The sequence below is a fragment of the Rhinolophus sinicus genome, chromosome 1 (assembly GCF_057876585.1).
Source record: "Rhinolophus sinicus isolate RSI-liver-muscle chromosome 1, RSI-T2T, whole genome shotgun sequence".
NCBI classification, from domain to species: Eukaryota; Metazoa; Chordata; class Mammalia; order Chiroptera; family Rhinolophidae; genus Rhinolophus; species Rhinolophus sinicus.
Genome location: NC_142501.1, coordinates 66930602 through 66943517, shown reverse-complemented (window position 1 = coordinate 66943517; position 12916 = coordinate 66930602). Strand labels below are relative to the sequence as shown.

The 12916-nt window shown below is 36.1% G+C and overlaps 1 protein-coding gene across 1 annotated transcript in view; it reads right to left on the bottom strand.

Moving 5' to 3' along the window:
- Positions 1-10534: 10534 nt before the first annotated feature.
- RAP1B (RAP1B, member of RAS oncogene family) overlaps positions 10535-12916 on the bottom strand; it is a 39923-nt gene continuing 37541 nt past the window's right edge. The window contains exon 8 of the mRNA XM_019748970.2: positions 10535-11780. The gene's annotated coding sequence lies outside the window, so the exon portion shown is untranslated. The remainder of the gene's footprint in view (positions 11781-12916) is intronic.

Below are 12916 nucleotides of genomic sequence, written 5' to 3'. Positions count from 1 at the left end.
ATGAATCTATTCTTTAACAACAAAATTTTCCAGGTGTTATTTTAATAATTGAAAATGTAGTATATTTAATTCATAAATCAAGAGCAGGAATTGACTTTTAAAATACTTTATTTTGAGCTACAAACATATTGACATAGAAGAGCAAACTATGCAAATTCTATAAATAGAAGTGCAGTTAAAAGCATAAACTGATAAAATGTAAGCATTGGCAGTGCAACATAATGCCAAGGAAAAACGCTGTCTGTCTTGCACATTGTCCTTGAAACTTGTTTGGAAGCTTGAGTCTATGCTGCAAAAGGGCATTAGGTAAATCTGTGCTTCAAAATCCATCCTGGCTTCCTATTTGCAATTTTTAAATGATTGAGTTTAATCTTTAGGAAACTGTTCGCCATCCTAGGGGAGTCCTTCCGCTTCTTTGTCCGTCACAAGATCAACTGAAGTTCTTCAGCTGTGTAAAAAGGTTGACTTTCAGGTAATAATCAAGAAAGCTAAACTCCTTTGGCTTTTAGAATGCTGATCTGTTTTCCTGATTTAAGTATGAAGTTATGATGGTGCCTTACTTACTTAAAAACTTTACATTTATTTGTATTTAAAGGTAGCATAACAATGTCAGGGAAAAAGAAATAATTCAAAAGTCATCCATGTTATTCGTGCTAACCATAATTTTTATTATTGCACATTATACCCCACGTTGAAATTCATATTTTATATATAGTAACATTCATATAGCTTTTAAAATTTATATTCCAGAAACTTATATACTTGCTACTGACAATGAAGATTCTGAGTACCTTTGTGCTGTTTCCCCCCCCCCACCACCATTGTAGTTTTGCTTTTCTTCTCCCATCTGCAGAGATCTCCCTAACTTCCTAACCTCTCCCTTCCCCTGTAACCATGTTAACAAACTGGTATGTAGTCTTCACTACCTTTTCCAGGCTCCTGTGTGGTTTGGTGAGTTGAAGGCAGGAAATTCAACCTCACACATACATGAAACACAATCCTTCTCTGTATTTTGCTTTGTTCACTTTCAGTGCCTCACAGAAATCCCTCTAAGTCAACTATTAAACATCAGTTTTTAATGGTTGTATAATGTTCTGTGGACCATAATTTATTCATTCTTAATTGAATGGTCACCCTATTTCTGCTTTTTCTTGTACAGTGTGGCAATAAAATCTTGTGTATACACCCTTTCATTTCTTTGGTCTAGCTATCAGGTGTGGGATAGCTGTGTCAATTTGCTTGCTTTCAATTTTAAGAGACATCAGAAAATAGCAAATTAAAATTTTAGTTTACCCAAAGACTCTACAATGCACATTGCTTTCAGCAATGTATTACTCCTTTTTTTTTTTTTTTTTTTTTTTTTTTTTTTTTAATTTTATTGGGGAACAGTGTGTTGCTCCAGGGCCCATCAGCTCCTGGTCGTTGTCTTCAATCTAGTTGTGGAGGGCGCAGCTCACTGGCCCATGTGGGAATCAAACCAGCAACCCCATTGTTCAGAGCTCACGCTCTAACCAACTGAGCCACCCGGCTGCCCCTGTATTACTCCATTCTTGCCCTCTAACCTCCCTTCTGAAATGGTAGTGTTATTTCTTTGTAATTTTTGCCCAGGTGTTGTGTTCTTTGGTACTTTGTTTTGCATCTCTTTGTCTACTATTTAGTTTGAGCATCTTTTTGTTTATGGGTAATTTGGAATTGCTTTTCTCTGAATTTATTAGTATCTTCATCCATTTTTGGAGGGATTCTTCTCAGTTTCTAAGAACCCTTTGTATTTTATAGATATTAACTCTGTATATTTTGTTTTCCCAAATCTACTGATTTTGTAATGTATTTTGCCAAACGTTTTAAATACACACACACACACACACATAAATTCTTTTAGTAATTTAAAAAGTATTTTAATTTAAATATAGCTTCTGAGTTTCTTCGCTGGCTAAGATGGTCTCCCCTGTCTCTAGACTACACTTCCAGTCTCTTAGATTTCCTTCTAAGATTTTTGTTTTACTTATGGCTTGATCTGCAATGTGCTTTATGTGTAATGTAGGGGTTGAACTTTTATTTTCTTTAGATGGATAGCTAGTTGTGCCTGCATCATTTACAAAGTAACATTCTTATTGAAATGTATTTTTGTTATATAGTAACTTGTTATATATTAGAGTCTACTTCTGGACTCAATTCTACTCTACTAGTTAATGCCATTTCTTCTTTCCCTAAACTTTAATATCATTTAGTTCAATTTAAATTTCAAAACCTTATCCAGCTGAAATTCAAATTGGAATCGTATTACATTAAAATGTTAATTTGGGAGAATTGACATTTTATGATATTGTCTTCCCATTCAAGAATATAGTATTTGTTCAGATCTTGATGTATGTCCTTTAATAAGACTTTATAATAGCTTTCTTGTTAGCTTTATTCCTTCAGACTTTTATAGTTTTTGTTGGAAATATTTCCCCAGTATCAACTTCTAAGTGCTTATTGTGAATATAGAAAAAAAGCTATTGATTTTTGGCATACTTATCTTGTATCCAGCCACATTCCAAGTTCCTAATTTTATAAGTATTTTGAGCTTTTGAGGTATTCACTTACAATATCAGCAAAAATAATTTCTATTCCAGTGTTTATAATATTTCATTCAATTAATTTAATGCATCCATTAGCACTATTAAAGGACACTTATAGCCCCTATTTCACAGCACTGTTTTGGGGGCTAAGTCAAGACAATTACATATAAAGTGCTTAGAGCAGTGGGTGGCACATAGTAGGTGGTCGAAGAAATGGTAATATTACTTCTTAACTATCAGAGCTTGTGAATTCTTCAGTCTAGAAATATCTTGTTAATGGAAATACCATGCTGAAGAACCAAGAATTAAGCTATCATTTGCTGTTTTTCCTTATTCTTTCACCATTCCCCACTTTAATTGGTTTGGACAGCATGGGTGACAGCTTTCTTAAACTTTTGTGATTCTTTCACTTTGATAGGATAGCAGGAGAGAGGAGCAGAGAAAGAGCCTACATATGGAAATGATTTCATAGATTGTTACATGACAAATTAATAATTATTACCTAATATTACTATCCCACAGATTATTTTCCTTTGGAAAAGAAGTTATAGTCGAATGAGTTTTAAGGCTAGATATTGAATATATTTTTGTTTAACTCATTTGGTGTTTTAGAGTTCATTTTGTGCAGGTCAAGGAGACCTGTCAAAATCATTTGCTTCTTATTCAAAGTGAGATACAGTAGTTGAGCCAATTGTGACTAATTCTACTGCTCTTCTCAGTGAATTTTATGAGTAACTGCATTAAGAAAAAAAGTCTTTATGATGTAAAGTTCACCTTGGGCAGATGAACTCTTGGGGAGATGCAATTCTGACACACTGGTAGGGGAGGTGGCACTGTAAATTGTCTTCACTTTCCAGGGCTGACAAATTACATCGATCCTGTTCGGATGACACCCTGAGACCTGTCCTCTGTACCATCCCTGAACAAGAGCCTTGGCAGGGGGCCTAGGGCAACAAATCATTAATTCTGTATCCAGCATTAGCCACGTCCTGGCAAGCGGAGAATGCCCTGACCACAGGACGATCCTGTACTACCGTGTTTCCTCCAAAATAAAACCGAGCCGGACCATCAGCTCTAATGCATCTTTTGGAGCAAAAATTAACATAAGACCCTGTCTTACATTAATATAAGACAGGGTCTTACATAATACCGGGTCTTATATAAGACCCGGTCTAATATTAATGTAAGATCAGGTCTTATATAATACTGGGTCTTATATTAATTTTTGCTCCAAAAGACGCATTAGAGGTGATGATCCGGCTAGGTCTTATTTTCGGGGAAACACGGTAGTTCAGAGTGGAGGATGAGGGAGAGGTAGTGAGTATCACTTCCTTTTTTAGTGACATCCTCTAAGAGAGCACTGGTGGAATGTAAGTGGCATGGTAGTGGCTCTTTGTTTCTGAAAAGCTCGCTGTTGTTTGCCAAATAGTAAATTCCTGCTGGTCCAGTTTCTTCAAGGAGCTCAAGATTTATTTCAGGAATTATTGTCTTTTAGTCTAACAAAATAGACTCTAAGTTAAAATCTTCTATGATCCAAATCATATTTTATTAAGTTAAAACTCAAAGAAGTGATGGAACTTATTTCCAGAATAGTGCTAGTAGAGGATGATTAAATTGACTTCTGGGACCATGTATCTTAAACATGTAAACCACACAGATTACCATCTCCTTATATCATTCAAATAGTTGAACAAATAAGGCCTACCCAGGGAAGTTCCAAAAGACAGAAACCTCACCCTAATGCAGGTTGTGCTAACAAATATAACCCCCCCTCCCCCCAAAAAAAATCATTGGATTGAATTAATCCCTAATTTGCTTGAATGTTCAATGTATTTCATTCCAACCAAATGAACTGTTACAATTTAATTCTTATGCCTGTGCATCACTCCCATTTCTAAAAAAAAGAAAAGCAGCAGTAAAAGAATAAAACAGGTAGGGTAGAAGGAGGCATGCTAACGTTAAGTGGAAGGCAATTCAGTGGGATAAGGTTAATAACATTCCATGCACACGATGACACTACATGACTCTGGAATCATGGAACTAGCCCATACTGGACCTCTTATTGACTCCTGAAAGTCGTATCTGCTTCCAAGCTTCCCTCAGAAGACTCTCTACATAGAGTCGCTTAATTCTGGGGCTTTCCTCGGTGGGATCTCTCTAGGGAAATCCCTAGGTCTGCTGATTCTATTGAGCATGTTTCGGGTTATTCTAGAGCAGACCCATGCTGATCTTTGTTACTGCAAAATTAGTAAAACACTGTGTGGTCGCCTGATAATGGTTCCCAAAGACATGTCCATGTCCTAATGCCCAAACCTGTGATGGTTACCTTTATTTGAACAGTCTTTGCAGATGTAGTGAAGGATCTTGAAATCATCCTGGATTGTCCAAGTGGGTCCTAAATGCCATCACAAATATCTTTGAAAGAGAGGTGAGACACAGCTATGAAGATGGAGGCAGTTTGGATTGTGGCCTAATGCCAAGGAATGCCAGCGGCAAGGAATGCCAGTGACAAGGAATGGATTCTCTCCTGGAGCCAGTAGAGGGAGAGAGGCCTTGCCAACACTTTGATTTTAGACGTTTGGCCTCCAAAACTGTGAGAAAGTTTGTTGTTTTAAACCACCAAATTTGTGGTCATTTGTTACAGTGGCCCTATGAACTAATACTGTTTAATGAGGACACTAATATCTTTTTAGAAAAGAACACATCAACATGGAACCCAGTTAATAAGAATTAATCTCCTTAACATATTTTTGTGGGTAATCTAAGTGCCATCTAAGAAAAACAAGAGGAACAAAATGTTTGTATTATTGGAAAGGTATATACAGAAATATTTCAATGATACGTATTTGAGATGCCCATGATCTTGGTGCAATTGCATTTGAAGCTCGTCAACACTGGTTCTGAAACAGACTATAGTTCCTGCAGACATCCATAGACCTGGTACAAATTAGAGGCTGGTATTTCCAAACTATCCTATCATCTTCTTAGATATGTAGCCAATGCCTCACTAAGAAAGAGACCGACATAAATTATGATGTGTTTAGAGAATGAAATTACTGCTGGCCTGCATTATAAGATGAGTGGAGGGGAACATTATCTTGCTCCTTGCCATCAAGGATGTCTTCTCAGACTGCAGAAGGCTATTTGCTGCCTCATCTGCCCTTGTGTTTCTAACAGCAATCCTTTGGACTCCAACCTTCTCTTCCTCCTCCCCAGCCCACTTAAGCCAGGCTGTCCTACTTTTCTTTCTTCACGCTTAATCCTTAGGAAAATAATTTCATTAACATTCATGGTTTCAGTTGCATCCTATATGTAACTTCAAGGTCCAACTGTTAAAATCTGCCTCTCCTCAGAAAATACTGCACTTACTGTAAACTTTGTCTTAACAAGTTTTTTTTGCTCATGCACTAAAAACCATTGATTCCTTGCTGGTTTCTCTAATTTATCATTATTGGTGTTCAATCCCTCTGGTTCTGCTAATACAATCAGATATTTCACTTTTTCCTTCTGCCCCCACATATAAGCCATTAATCAATTCTCTCATTACTGCTTTTAAAAATTTCTTGGGCTCTCCTTATCACAGTCCAACGCTAATTCCTTCATGCTTTCAGACCCAAGCAGCCCACAACTTGGCTGGGTTAACTCCAGCTCACCATCACTCCTCCCCGAGCAATTTTTTCAGTTGTCAAAATCTGTGACGTTGGTATGTTACTCTCCCTTGGAACAGAATGGCTTCCTGGTAACTATCCACTCTACATCCTATCAATCTGATTGTACTCCATTTCCAGTATGGAGATACGTTTTTTTTCTATCAGCCATGTAGTTCTCCATCACTGGTTGATTTGCTCAGAGAATCTAACCACTGACTGGAGTAAAACTAGTCAGAAATAGAAATCAAATAGTCCATACACTAGTCCATACATTTTAAAGCAAATACAATTGTCATTGTTAGTCACTTGCATTAGTATGGATAACACAGCATGAAATATCTGAGGCTAGATATGAGTTATTAGATTTTCACTTATTTGATAGTTTTGGACTGGTCTTCCTCACCACTGATGTATTACGCACCTTGCCAGCAGGGACTGCTGTTTATTATATCATCTGTTCTTTGCTACTTCCCTCTGCCCCAAGCACAGCATATTGCACATTCGAAAGTTTGACAGTACAGTCACGTGCTGCTTAATGATCGGGATGCAATCTCAGAAATGCAAGGTTAGGTGACGTCATCATGCCCCAGAGTGCACTTACACACAGCTAGATGATACAGCCCACCGCACATCTAGGCTGTATGGTGCTCCACCATCCTATAGGTGCCCCATCGTTGATGGAAACGTCATTACAAGGTGCATGACGGTAAGTTTCCTGTTCTGAACATAGTGCTCACAGGGGACATAAACTATCACACTATAAATTAAAATTTGAATGAGCAATGATGGCAGATGACAAAAACATTAGTCTTTAATTTCTGCCTATTTAAAAACTGCTGTAACCTTTTGACTTAATATTCACATAAAAATACCATAAGGTTTATGTTTTAAGGAAAAATCCTGCATTTGGACCCAGATGATGAATCTGGATAATTTCATTTATGTCACTATATAAGAAAAATCAGGTTCACCTAGGTTTGTATACCAAAATAGTAAAAATTCTCTCCACATCCTACAGACAAATCAGAAATTATTGATTGCGTATAAATGATAAAACATGGCTGACATGCAATACTGAATACATTTGTTGATTCTTTGATGCAAAAATCAGGTCTATGTCCCTAATTTGGGGCAAAAATCTCTTAATTCTTAAGGTTAGTAATCTAGAGGCTACTAAGGATGTTTTAAAGGAACAAATTCAAATTATGTGCAAGCGGTGGAATACTTTTTTAAAAATCTGCAGCTTTTAGAAAACAGCTGTTTAGGAAAAAGTGTGTTATTCCTACCTTTCAAAGCTAAACTGTCAAGCCTATAAACTCAGTTCTCCATTAACAGGTTTAGCAGCCGATTTTGACAAGTATTATCAATATCCTAACAAACACTCATGCACATTTCTCTTGGTAGTCAGTTGAGGGAACGTTAGTTCTGCTCTCAGTCTATTATATTACACTTCTCTCATGCATTCATAAAACACCAACTGTATTGATGCACTGTAACAAATTATAGAACAGATTTTTTAAAAGTTTGCATCCTATAAATCACAATTGGTTAAGGCTCACTGATAGTTTAAAAAAAACCTGCAGACTAAGGTTTATGCTAAGATAAGGTCATAGGAGTATTAATTATGAAATACTGTAACTCCTTCCTACATTTCCAACATTTAAGAGAGAAAGACAGGACAACACGTGGGGATTAAATTCAATGAAGACACAGACTGAGATAAAACGAAAGAAAAAAACAGTGAGGAATTTTGCAGTGAGGAATTTTGATTCTGAGTTTGCTGCCCCACTGAAGACGACTAAAAAAGCAAAGTAAAACTTATTTTCAATAATGGAGGTTTTAAAACTTTGTACTCATAATATGCACGTGGCAAAAATGATATATTTAAGAAAAAAAAGTTGAATCAGCAGAAAAGTCAAAATAGGGTTTTTATACTTCTTAGAAAAATTAAGTGAAATATCCTTCTGGTTTTGTCCTAAAATTCAAGTTTCTCCAAGTATCTTTGGGGACATGAAAAGGAACTCATGAATTTTCTGGCTGAATTTACTATTTTTCCACTTAAGTACCAGAAAAGTCCATTTACATATGATCTGCATTCTTAAGGTACAGTTATATATAAGATAACGGTACTTTCTGTGCAACCACAGCTTTATTCATTTCTATTAATACAAATGTGTGTGTATATACACGAGGTTTGACAATTAAGTTCGTGAATTTGTTACAACAATGTTGCTAACCTTTTTTGGTATCAGAGGGATTATTCATTATGAATTTGTACCAATGGACAGTTAACCAAGTTCACTATATGGAAGTGCTGAAAAGGCTGCGTGAACAAGTTAGATGAAACAATCTGAACTTTTCGCCAACAATTCATGGCTCTTGCATCACAATGCATCTGAGGGAGTTTTTAGCCAGTAAACAAATAACTGTATTGGAACACCCTCCTTACCTGATCTGGCCCCCAGTGACCTCTTTCTTTAACTGAAAATAAAGGAAATATCGAAAGGAAGACATTTTGATGACATTCAGACATCAAGGGCAATACGACGACAGCTCTGATGGCCATTCCAGAAAAAAGGGTTCCAAAATTGCTTTGAAGGGTGGACTAGACGCTGGTATTGGTGCACAGCTTCCCAAGGGGAGTACTTCATAGGTGACCATAGTGATATTCAGCAATGGGGTATGTGGCACTTTTTCTAGGATGAATTCGTGAACTTAATTGTCAAACCTTGTGTGTATATATATCCTAAAGGATGGTACTGGCATTTACTTCACTCTTTAACTCCTATGAAGTGGCGCTATTACCTATCACTCTCATTTTACAGATAAGGAAACCGATGCACCTAACCATGGGCACATCCTAGGAAGTGGCAAAGTGGGGATGAAAAACCCCAGAAGTCTGGTTTAAGCCCACATTCTTACTTACTATACTAAACTGTCCATTTCGCACCCCTAATACTCCCCTGTAATTAGTGTTTCACACCAGATCAGTGGTTCTCAATGGGGATGATTTTGCCTTTCAACACCTACTCTCCCCTCCCCGAATCTTAACTGGAGGATACCTGGCAATGTCTGGAGACAATTTTGGTTGTCACAGCTTGAGGGAGAGGGTGGTATTACTGGTATCTAGTGGGTGGAGACCAAGGATACTGCAAAAATCCTATAATGCACAGGACAGCCCCCCAAAACTCATTATCCAGCACCAAACATCCATAGAGCTAAGGTTGAGAAACCCTACAGTAGAGTGTAAGTTCTAGGAGGATAGGGTCCTAAGTTGATCTCAGTTGCTGCTCTATCCTCAGACCTAGAACAGTGCTTGACACAGAAGTACTTAAATTTTACCTGTTGAATATTTATCTGTTTTTAAGAGTCTGTAACTCAGATTGGAACATAGTCGGTAAGCAACAAACATTTATTAAAATTGAATTAATGTGGGTGCCTTCAAAGAGGGTCAAATGGATGTTAACAAGATACAGTAAATTGATTTGTGCTCCACAATCCCACTTTTTTGGGCTTAATTTTCACCCCATGACTATAAGTAGAAGCAGTTCTGCCAAAGCAAGTCTCTTAGTTAAATGGGGCTTCTGAGAGAACAAACGTTTTTTTTAAGATACACGGAGCCTTTAAATGCATGGGTCCCTGTTAAGTTACACATATAAGGAACAAGATCTTTTTCTTCTTAAAATGAGAGCCTTAAAATGTCCCATTCAAATAGCATGTATTTAGGGGATTAGCAGATACCCCTAAATTAGATGGTATCACTAATTGATATCTCCAGTGGCTGGCAAATACTTTGAGGAAGTTTAAGATTTGTTTATAAGTTTCGAGAAAGAACTGCATTACAGCACACATAAGACAAAGACAGAACTGTTATCTAAAAAGAAAGTAGTACTTGAGTCCACTTATTCAAAAATTTTTATAACCATAATATTCTAAGTATAACTCCATCCTATATTTTTAAAAAAATCCATTAAGCGTAACATCTGTCAAAGTATTTTCAATTCTTCGTCCTACACCTCAAACAGCTATTGAACATTACCCAGAAGGCATATGTTCATAAGTAATATTGCTTGATTTACAAAATTCTTTCCCAAGGAAAATTCAAAAAGTGGTTACGTGGATATTCAAACAATACTAGGAAAAAAATCTGACATTTTCCACTCATCATTTCTGTACTTAATGAATGAGTCTGGCTTGCCCAAATATCAAATTATGAGACCACACTATGTAAAATGCACCTATTACATTTAAAAAGAAGTTAAGCCTACATTTATTTACTAGCACTGTTAAACATTACACAAAACACATTCAAGTGGCAAGTAATTATAATACAAGCCCTTGCATGGCAATCCAAATTTATTGAACTACTGATGCTAAGTTATACAAAATTGCACCACTTTAATTAAGGCTTTTAGTTTACATTTGGCCACCTCAAAGTCGTTGTAACATTAGGTTGGTCAATTTAAATACTGTGGCTCCCTGTTGGATAGACACACAATCTTTACACCCAAACGTTAATGCATACAAAGCAACAAGGCATTGTTAAATAAAACAGCAAGAGTTACTGCAACTTAGGCCTTGTGACCAATTACACATGATTAAAATTACTTCCCACATTCACATCCACAGTACTCGTCCACCATTTAACGTCTCAACCAAAACGTTACACATGTGAAACAATCACTAACAGGCAAAAATACTAAACCTGTATATTTGGTATTGCAAATACACTTATGCATGAGCAAGCAAGGGATCACAGTGAGAATCTACAGCTGCAGAAGCCTGAAAATGATTTACAAAAATTGTTAAATCATTAAAAAATTGTTTGAAAATATACACTTCTTGTTGTAGACCCCCACTGTACACACAACTATAAACATTGTTCCCTATGTAAACAAAAAAGGAAACATATAATAAGAGATTTGAAAAGTCTGGACATTTCCTTCCCAACAGATATTAAAGGCAACGTCTTTAATCTAAGACATTATACTGAAAGGACTATCATATTTTAAAGACAAGATCACTGTCTCCACAGGTTTTTTAAAAATTAAAAAAAATTATATAGCTGTGTTAATCAAAGCGCTTATTTGTACAACAGAATGATAATGACCTTGAATTTCTTAAAAAAAATTACAATAAGCTACAAGTATCAAAGAAGCAAAGTTATCTGGAGTAGTCTATATAGGAGCTCTTTGGACTTTCTTTTATTATGCTAAAATAGTGGTGCTTTTAGGATTTACATTATTGTACTCTCCAATACAAAGTATGGGGCGTGTTAAAGTATACAGTACACCATTTTCATACATGTACAACATTGGTGGATGAAAAATGTCTCTTAGCAGTAATACTGGATTGTAGCCTCTGGTTTTACCAGCTGCATACTCTAGGACTATTATATAAGTAAAAATCTCTCTTGTGATACTGGAAAGTGATTAGAATGTGCAAACTGATGTAGTAGCTTTCATCCGCCTCTCAAAGGGTACCACCACAGAAAGTCCATTTAAGATGTTGGTAGGTTTAACAAAGTTGGAATGCTGGCACTGTTGAATTGGGCAACAGTTCTTCAGACCTGTCAAAAGGGAAAAAATTGAAAAGATGGGTTAAAAATAACACTCTAAACATCCAAAGGAACACATTACAACAGTGTTAAAGTGTTAGAAATGAATATAGTACAGGTGATTGTCCTCATCATTACATTAATGACAATGTACCATACTTTATAGCAAAGCAAAGCTCGGGTACATGTTTTCATCTTTTTGGAATGACTTCATCTATTCTGCTGCCTCCTGAAACTCGTCAAACGGAAAGTTTTAGATACAAAAAGGGAATGTATCTTAGTGCAAATTTTTGTGCATTACCTTCCAAAGATTAAAAGTGTGTGGGGGAATCCCCACATTAAAATTTTAGGTCGGGTCCATTTTATTAGAATTAGGATTAAAACACAGATAGCAATATTAACAAAATGGGTGATCCTATGAGTGTTTACAATCCTAGAATTACATCATAAGTATAGAACGTATATCTCACCAGGATTTCTAGTATCAGAAAATTAAGACCTTTCTTCCTCACTCTTCTTGTAAGAGTGGCTAAAAAGCTCGTTCAGAGTAGACAGAATATAGTTCATGATGACAGTTATATACTTTCTAATTCATATTTAAACAGATGCTATCAACTCTTAGATGGATGTCAGAAAAAACTGGTATTATACTAAAATCATATGTAATTAAACTTAAAAAAAAATTGTGGGTGATGTAAATAAGAGAAGTAAAATCAGAATTCATTGACAAATATTTATTTACTTTGGATGATTTTCTACAAAAATGCCTGGGTTAAAAAATGTTTCCTTTATTACTATTTTTCTGGGGATCAGACTTGTTCCAAGTTCCAGAAATGTTGTTAAATATGTGTCTGCTCAAATAATTTTCATAAATGCCTTGAACTTTAAGCGCTCATTTAGAGTCTGATAGAGTTTAAGTTTCCTAAGTCCTAGCAAATTCAATGTAGCAAACTGGAAAAGACAGATGGGAATGTGTGAGCTCAGGCACATGTGTGCCAAGAATGGGCATGTCGTCAGGAATGAAAGGATATCAAAAATGAGAAGAAATATCTATCTCTAAACAGAAAGTAGGGTCAAAAACTCCACAAAAGATACAGAATCAGAGTACTATGATGGTACAGGGCCATTTAACACAGGAAAAAGCTGAA